Here is a 10,096-nt window from a genome sequence, read left to right as displayed (position 1 = left end):
TCTCAGTGTGGTTTTAATTTTCATTTCTCTAATTGCTAGAGATGTTGAACATTTTTTCATATTTTTGTTGATTGAGTCTATATCTTCTTCTGTGAAGTGTCTGTTCAGTTCTTTAGCCCATTTATTGATTGGGTTATTTGGCTTTTTTGTTGTTAGGTTTTTTGAGTTCTTTATATATCCTGGAAATTAATGCTCTATCTTAGGTGCAGGTGGCAAAGACTTTCTCCCATTCTGTAGGTTCACTCTTCATGCTCTTGATTGTTTCCTTTGCTGGGAAGAAGCTTTTTCGTTTGATACCATCCTAATTACTTCTTGTGCTTCAGGAATCTTGTTGAGGAAGTCAGTTCCTAAGCTGACATGATGGAGTATTGGGCCTGTATTTTCTTCTAGTAGATGCAGGGTCTCTGGTCTAAAGCCTAGGTCCTGTACCCACTTTGAGTTAAGTTTTGTGAAAGGAGAGATATAGGGGTTAAATTTTATTCTGCTCTATATGGATTTTCATTTTTCCTGGCACCATGTGTTGAAGAGGCTATCTTCTCTCCAATGTATGTTTATGGCGCCTTTGTCTAGCATGAGATTACTGAATTCATGTGAGTTTGTCTCTGTGTCTTCTGTTCTTTTCCATTAGTCTTCATGCCTATTTTGGTGCCAGTACCATGCTGTTTTGTTAATAGTATGACTTAAGATCTGGCATTGAAATACCTTCTGCTTCACTTTTCTTGCTGAGAGTTGCCTTGGCTATTCAGAGCCTCTTATTTTTCCAAATGAATTTCATGACTGAATTTTCTATTTCTATGAAGAATGCCATTGAAATTATAATGGGAATTTCATTAAATCTGTATAACACTTTTGGTAGTATGACCATTTTGACAATGTTAATTCTGTCTATCCAAGAACATGGGAGCTCTTTCCATCTTCTAAAGACTTTTTCAATTTCTTTCTTTAGTGTTCTGTGTTTTTTGTTGTAGAAGTCTAACACCTCTTTTGTTAGGTTGATTCCCAAAAGTTTTATTTTTATTTTATTTTTTGTATTGGGAATGGGGATATTTTTCCTAATTTCTCTTTAGGTAATTTATGGGTATTAATTTTATATCCTGCTACTTTGTTGAATTCATTTATAAGTTGTAAAAGTTTTCTGGGTCTTCAAACTGTAGGATCATATCATCAGCAAATAGGGATAGTTTGAGTTCTTCTTTTCCTATTTGTATCCCTTTAATTTCTTTCATCTGTCTAATTTCTCTGGCTAGATTTTTAAGGAGTATGGTAAATAGAAGTGCTGAAACATGGCTTCCCTGTCTTGTTTCAGTTTTTATAGGGAATGCTTTCAATTTTTCTCCATTTAGATTGATATTGGCTTAGATTTGATGCATATAGCTTTTACAATATTGAGGTATGTTCCTACTATTCCTAGTTTTTCCTAGTGTTTTGAACATGAATGGATACTGTATTTTGTGAAGTGTTATTTCTATGTTTACTCAGAAAATCATGTGATTCTTGCCTTATATCTTTGATGTGGTGCATTATGTTTTCTGATTTCTGTATGTTGAACCAAACTTGCATTCTTGGGGTGAAACCCACTTGATCATGGTGCACTATCTCTTTAATTGGTTTTTGTATGTGATTTGTCAGTATTTTATTAAGAATTTTTGAATCTATATTCATCAAGGTCAGAAGTTTTCTTTCCTTGATATGTCTTTATCTGGTTTTGGTATCAGGGTGATACAGCTTCATAGAATGAGTTTGGAATGGTTCCCTCCTTTTCTATCTCATGGAATAATTTGAGGGGTTAGTGTTAGTTCTTTTTTGAAGTCTGGTAGAACTTAGCTGAGAATCTGTTTTTGGGCTTTCCTTTATTGGTTTGCTTTTGATGATCTCTTCAATTTCATTGCTTAAAATTGATCTGTTTAAATTTTTTATTTCTCCTGATTCAATTTGGATAGGTCATATGCCTTTAGATATTTGTTAATATATTCAAGATTTTCTAATTTATTGGAATATAAAATTTCAAATTAGTTTTTGATTATCATTTATATTTCAGTAGTGTTGTGTTGATATTTCCATTTTCATCATGTATTTTAGTAATTTGAATTTTTCTCTCTTTCTCTTGGTTAACTTGGCTAAGGGTTTATTAATTTTATTTTTTTTCAAAGAACCAAATTTTTGTATCATCAATTTTTGAAAAAATTTGGTTTTTTGCTTAAATTTCATTGATTTTTGGCCCTGGTTTTAAATTATTTCCTGACTTCTACTGCTTAACATGTTCATTTGATCTTCTTTTTCCATGGCCTCAAAATAAAATATTAGGTTATTTATTTTTTGGATTTCTATTCTTTTAGTGAATGAGCTCAATGCAATAAACTTTCCTCTTAGAACTGCCTTCATAGTATCCTAGAGAATTTAATATGTTGTGTTACTATTCTCATTTACTTTGAAGTTTTTTTTTTATTTCATGCCTTATTTCTTTTGCTATTAATTTGTCAATCAATAGCATATTATTTAGTTTCCAGGTTATAGAGTGTCTTCTGTTTTTTATTTTATCATTGGTTTCTAATTTTATTTCATTATGTTCTGAAAGAATGCCAAGTATTATCTCTAATTTTTATGTTTTCTAGAAAATGATCCATGCTTTGCTGAGAAGAAAGTGTATTCAGTCAATTGATGCATGAAATATTCTATATAAGTCTGTTAGGTCAAAATTATTAATTATATTTTTTAGTTCTATAGCTTCCTTATTTAGCTTTTGTTTAGAAGATCTATCCAGTGATGAGAGAGGAATGTTAGAGTTACCCAGCATTACTGTGTTATGGTCTATTTGATTCTTGAAATTGAGAATGGTTTGTTTCATCTATGTAGTTGCTTCACTATTTGCAGCATAAATATTTATGACTATTATTTCTTATTCCATAATTCCTTCAAGCAATAGGAAATGATCTTCTTTGTCCCTTCTGATTAACTTTGGCTTGAAGTCCACTTTATCTGATATGAGGATAGAAATCCCTGCTTGTTTACAAGATCCATGTCAATGATATGTTTTTTTCCATCCTTCTGACTCCAGTCTCTGGATGTCTTTGTCTTATGAGGTTAGTCTCTTAGAGACAGTGTATTGTTGGGTCTTGTTTTTAAATCCAATGTGCCAGTTTACATCTTTTGATTGATGGACTTAGGTCATTTACATTCAATCTTATTTTTGAGAAATGATTTTTATTTCCTGTCATTTTGATTTATTTCTGTTTTTTGATTTGAGTTAGTTTCTCCTTTGATTGCCTATTCTAGTGTAGTTCCTCTCTTTGCTGGTTTTCATTTTTAGTTTTCATTTCTTCTTCATGAAATATTTTATTATGTTTTATAGTACAGGCTTTCTAGTTGTGAATTCTTTTAACTTTTTTTCATTATGGATGGGTTTTTGTATTATCATCAGTTCTGAAGCTTAATTTTTCTGGGTGTAGTATTCTTGACTGCCATTCATTTTATTTCAAAGTTTGGTATATATTATTCCAAGATCTCCAACTTTGAGGGTCTGGGTTGAGGAATCATTTGTGAACTGGATTGGTTTCCCTTTAAGTGTGACCTGTCATTTTTCTCAGTCTTTAAAATTCTATCCTTATTCTGTATGTTATGAATTTTCATAAACTTCATATAAGTCTGTTGTAATTTTGTTAATTTGCAGTCTTGTAAGCTTCCTGTACTTGATTTTCCATTTCATACTTAAGGCTTGGGAAAATTTCTCATATTATTTCATTGAAAAATTGTGCATTCCTTTCATTTGTACCTTTATGTCTTCATCATCTATCCCAATACATATTAAATTTGGTCTTTTTGTGTTATCTCATATTTTTTGGAAGTCCTGTTCATGGTCTTTTAACATCTTTTCTCCATGACCAGTCTTATTTTCAAGATTATATATTTTGTCCTCATTGTCTGAAACTCTGTCTTACAAATGGTCTAGTCTGGTAGTGATGCTTTCTGTATAATTTTTAATTTGGTTTTTTCATTCCTTTGTTTCAAGGATTTCTGCTTGATTTTTTTTTTTCTTCAGAATCTCTAGTTCTTTATTCAGGTGATTTTTACTTCCTGTATTTTATCTTTAATTTTCACTCCTCACATTGTCTTTTTTTTTTTTTTTTTTTTTTTTTTGGTACTAGAGATTGAACTCAGAGGCATTTGACCACTTAACTATATTCCAGCCCTATTTTGTATTTTATTTAGAGATAGGGTCTCCCAGAGTTACTTTGCACATCACTTTTGCTAAGTCTGGTTTTGAATTTATGATCCTCCTGCCTCAGCCTCCAAAGCCCCCCGGGATTACAGGTATGTACCACCACACCCAGCCTCACATTGTCTTTTATGTCACAGGTCAGTTTACATATGAACTTTCTAAACTCCTTCTCTGACACTGCTTCCACTGTGGTGTTGATGGATTCTGTTACTGAATTATCTTGGTTTGTTTGGGTGTGTCCCCCCCCCCTTTTTATGTTGTTTGTGTGTCTACCCATCTATTAGTATGGATCTGAGGCAGTTAGAAACTCTTATAGTGTCTCCAAAGGCTTTCAGTACCTCAGTTTGGGGGAGACAAAGAATAGCAACTAACATAAAAAATATACAGCATTAAACCAAATAGTTCCTACTTTGACATCTATAATGTTAATTGTAATAATAAACGGAAATGATGTGATCAGTTATTGCCTACAGTAAAAACAGTAAGTTTGCAAAATGGTTTAAAATTTGAATGGTGAACAGGGAAAGACCAGAAGAGATGTAGGATGTGATGATTATGAGGGAGAAGGAGAGAAAACAGAAGTAAAAATTTAAAGGAATAGTGAAGAAGAGAACATTAAGAGTTAGTTAGCAGAAGAAAAGAGAGAAATAGAATCAAGGGAAACATAAGTGAGAGAAAAAATAAATATAAGAAAATTTTTAAAAATGCAAGAACAAAACTGAAATATAATAATCAAATATCCTAGCCCTCCAGGCTGAGCCTTGAAAAATAACTGCCTTCAAAAATCACTAGAAATGAGGGGAAAAAAGACAAATATGTATATGTGTAAGTGTGCATGAAACATTGAGCTCATAATTGAACAGAGAAAAGAAAAAAAGAAAATTTGATAAAAAGTTTGAAAATTGTTTCTATTGGAGTTCAAAAAGTCCTCCATCTTCCATTCTCAGCAGTGTTAATTGGGGTGGATTGGAGTGTGATGTTTGTTCACCCTTAAGCTGGGGTCATTGGAGTGTGACAGGGGATCCTGGAGGCAAAGCTCCTAGAGATGGGGTTGAGGCCTAGGTAGGCTCCAGGTTCTTTTTTGAATGGCAATTGGTCTGAAGATGTTAAATCAGGGCACCTCCAGTACCTAGTAATTGCTGGTCAAAGCTAAAAGACTACACTATGGGAATTTCCCCTGGGCTACATTCATTCAGTGGACGTGCCAATTCTTTGCCTTCTTTGTCACCCGTGGATCTGATATTTTCTGTTCGTTTTAGTTCAATCTCTAATCTCAGTCACTCCACTCCTGCTCTGACCCTTTCAAATTCCAGGCTGAGCACATCCCTCCCAGCCAGTCCTGTGAACTGCCAGACTCAAGGGACTGGGAAAGTTGGGTGCATTTCTATGGCCTCTATTTCCCTGTGTAAACCCCTCCTCATGTCTGATTTTCTCCTGGTGACTTAGGAATGCTCTATTTTGTACAGTGTGGATTTGCCAGGCCTGTAATTCAAGCCCAGATCAGGTTGGACAGGAATCCCACAGCTGCTGGCCCCCATAGCACAGCTGCAAAATGACTCTTTCTTCTGTCCTCCACGGCAGGTAGGAGAGTTGCAGCTTCTTTCCTGCACAAGCATATTAAGCAGCACACCTTTCAGGTCAGTTGAACAGTGTTTGATCTCTTATCTCTCTGTACCCAGACATGCCACAGGCCTCAGAAAAATGTAGGTTCCTTTAATTCCCTTATTCTTCCTTCACTTTGCTCGTGGGAAGACTGCTCTGGCTGGCACTGATGGCAGCCATGGTGGGAGGGGAATTTCTTTCTTATTTTATTATATCCAACCTCCTAAGTCTCCAATCTGTTTTGAACGTCTAGTATTAATTCCCAGTAAAGTTTCTTTCTTCTTTTAATACTGAGAAGCTGCCTATATGCTTTCTTGGTTTCACACCATGGGAGAGCCAGGAAAGCAATTTCCTCTATTCTGCCATGTTGTCTCCTCTTCTTACATGTCTGTTAATTCCTAAACAATACAGTGGTGTTTTAAAATTTACACAAATATTAGTAGACTTTTGCTATTCTTTTGCCACTGTGAGGTTTTTTTTTTTTTTTTTTTTTTTTTTTTTTTTTTTTTTTCATTTTAATACTGTGGTTTGATGTTACTTATTTCATATCCAGGTGGTTTTCCAAAGAAAAAATAAACCACAGTTTACATATCTTATCATTGACGAGCAGTTAGATTGTATTTAAAGTTTTTGCTCCTATAAGTAGTGCTTGTATCTGACTCCTGGGTCATATTTGCAAAAGGTTCTGTAGTAGAATTGCTGAGTTAGAAGATCTGTGCTTCTTCAACTTTTTCAGATATTGCCAAACTGCACTCCACTTGCACCAACACAATTATTTGATGTGTTTGTCTAATTTCCAGATTTTATTTTATTCTTTGAGATAGAGGTCTTGCATTGTTGTTGTCCAAGCTGGACTTGAGCTTGGGATCCTCTAGGTTCCTTCCCAAGTGTCTGTGATTGCAGGTGCTTGTCACTGCACCTGCTAGTTTCTCAATTTTTATTCATATTCATGTGGTGGATGTGAAAATATGTTGCTTTCCTCAGTGTTTCCCTCATTACTAATGAAATCAATCACTGTTCTCTAATTTTTGCTCATTTTCCTGTTGAGTTGTTTATCTTATTCATTTTTCCTTTTACATTTGGAATAATAATCCTTTGCCTTTGAAGAGAGTTGGAGATATGTTTTCTCAGACTGTATTTGGTTTTTTTCACTTTTTAAAATGAGGAACTTTAATGCTTAAAAGTTTTAGATTCCAATAAATTATTTCCTTTATTGTTTATTTCACAAAAATCTTGTTTAAAAGTTTTATATTTTCTTTAGGTCATCTATATTTCTAAAAAGTTCCAAAATTTTGCTTTTAGTATGCATGCTTTTAATTACTTTGGAATAGTTTTTTCCATATGGATAATCAATATTGTTTTGGGTACTTTAGCTCAAAATATTTCCATGCTATGAGATATTATGTTTCCTAAACCATACCCATTCCCTGGTTCTCTATTCTGTTCTGCTTATCTACTTCTGAGGTCATTTTGCACCATATAATAAGTCTTGGGATCAGGCCAATAAACCTCCCCCACCTCACCTTATTTTTTTGTATATATATTTTCAAAATGTTTTAGGATATTTGTGGACTTTTTATTTTTTCATATAAAATTAAGAATCAGTTTATCAAATTGATAAAATGTTCTTTAGATATTGGGCTGAAATTGCATTAGTTTATAGACTAATAGAGAAGAATGTGTTTTTGTGTGTTTAGTCCTTTTTAATGTATTTTTATAAAGTTTTATGTTGTCTCACTAATCCTTTGCTAAATTTGTTTTTAGGTACCTTATATTTTTGTTTCTATTAGTACAAAGAGAATTTCTTTATATATTCTATTTATTTATTGCTAAAGTGTAGGAATGTATATGGCAAATTACATTTGACTAATTTTAGTAAATTGTTTACAGTTTCTTGTAGGATTTTGTTTTTCAGTCCTGGGGGTTGAACCCACATCTTGGAGATGCACCCTACCAATGAGCTACCCAATCCCCTTCTGGTAGTATTTTAATGTAGATAGTCATATTGCCTGATAACAATGTATATTTTGTTTCTCTTATTTCCAACATTTCCATCTATCTATTTCTTTTTGTCTTCCTCATGGTCAGGATAACTTCTAGTACCAGATGAAACAGCATAGTGATAGGGAGAAAATTTGATCTTAATGGCAATGTTTTCAAAATCCCATTTACCAAGCTCTTGTTGATCCTAGTACCTAAACTAATAGCTGATATACAGAAGGTGCTTATGAAATAATTATGGATTTAAATCTTATGATATTTTTTCTAGTATATGAACATGGATTAAATAAGAGCAGTTCTGTCAGGCAAAATAACATCTCAGAAAGCTATATGCCTAAATGCAAAATGATTAAAGCTTGCAATCTGGTGTAACATCTTAAATTATCCAAAGGAGGTGTCAACCTGAGTGTTTAAGAATCTTTTTAATCTCTGTCATAAACATGAAGGAATTATTCTGGGAGTGAGATTTGATTTATGGCAATATTGCTGTTTTTAAACATCCATTATTGCTGATCCACTAGGCATAAACACTGAATGTTACATGCTATTCAGAGCTGTTTAGGGACTGCCTCTGTAAGCCACGACTAGGCACCAGGGAAGGGAAGTCAAGCTCTGAAGTTCTGCTACTGTATTCATTTTCTATTGCTGTGTAACAAATTATAATAAAGTTAGCAGCTCAAAACATCCCTGTTCATTAGTCAGAGTTTCCATGGGCCTGTCTGTGGCCACAGGTTAGCCAGACTCTCTGCTCAAGTGTACAGTGCTGCTCTCCTGGCACCAACTGTGCTGCTGCTCTCATCTGGGAATGATTTCCTCTTCCAGACTCATTCATGTTGTTGGAAGATTCAATTTCTGGCAGCTCTAGAACTGAGTTCCTCATTTTCTTTCTAATTGTCTTGGGCAGCACTCTAAACAATCAGAGACCACCTCTCTCTGTAGACAGTTTGTAACATGGCTATTTCCATATCCTTTCTAAGCTAACCAGAGAAAACTCTTAATTTTAAGGGATCAACTGATTCTGATGAGGTTAGGACCATACATAACTTAAAATCAATTGATTTGGTACCTTGATTAGCTCAGAAAATTCTTTTTGCCACGTAACATATAACCACAAGAGTGAACTATCACATTCACAGGTTGTTACCACACACAAGTGGAGAGAATTATACAAGATTAGGGTCAACAGGGGCTAATTTTAGGATTCTGACCACCTCAACTACTGTCTATATGTAGAGTATTGATTTTCTTCCTTCCTTTTTTAAAATTAGTTTTAATTAGTTTATAGGTGACAGTAGAATGCATTTATGCACTTTGATATATCACACATAAATGGAGTATGTATTGTACATGCTGTAGAATTACATCAGTCATGCAGTCACACATGTACATAAGGTAATAATATCTGTTTCATTCTACTCTCTTTCCTATTCCCATATCCTCTCCCCTAACTTTACTCCCCTCTACCTGACCTAAAGTAACTCTATTCTTCCCTAACGCCTCCCTCCTCATACTTATTGTGAATTAGCATCTGCATATCAGAGAAAACATTTGGCCTTTGGTTTTATGGGATTTATTTATCTCACTTAGCATGATATTCTCCAACTCCATTCATTTACCTGCAAGTGCCATAATTTTATGCTGCTTTAGGGTTGAATAATATGCCATTGTGTATATATATATACCACAGTTTCTTGATCCATTCATCTATTGAGGGGCATCTAGGCTGGTTCCATAGCTTAGCTATTGTGTATTGATCTGCTATAAACATTGACATGGCTGTGTCACTGTAGGATGCTGATTTTTAAGTCCTTTTGGTATAAATTGAGGAGTGGGATGACTGGGTCAAATGGTGGTTCCATTCCAAGTTTTCTGAGGAATCACCATACTGCTTTCCAGAGTGGTTGCACCAATTTGCAGTCCCACCAGCAATGTAGGAGAGTGCCTTTTTCTCCACATCCTTGCTAACACTTATTGTTGCCTCTATTCTTGATAATTGACATTCTGACTGGAGTGATATGTAAACTTAGAGTAGTTTTGTTTTGCATTTCTCTAATTGCTAGAGATGTTGAACATTATTTTATATATTTGTTGATTGTATTTCTTCTGTGAAGTGTCTGCTCAGTTCCTTAGTCTATGTATTGACTAGATTTTTATTTGTTATTTTTTGGTGTTAAGTTTTGAGTTTTTATATATCCTGGAGATTAATGCTCTAACTGAGGTGCATGTGGTAATGATTTTCTCCCATTCTGTAGGCTCTCTCTTCACATTTTTGATTGT

Source organism: Sciurus vulgaris, assembly GCF_902686455.1.
Source record: "Sciurus vulgaris genome assembly, chromosome: 3".
In the NCBI taxonomy this organism is placed as follows: domain Eukaryota; kingdom Metazoa; phylum Chordata; class Mammalia; order Rodentia; family Sciuridae; genus Sciurus; species Sciurus vulgaris.
The sequence above is the reverse complement of the archived record's forward strand: the minus strand, read 5'-3'. Positions refer to the sequence as shown.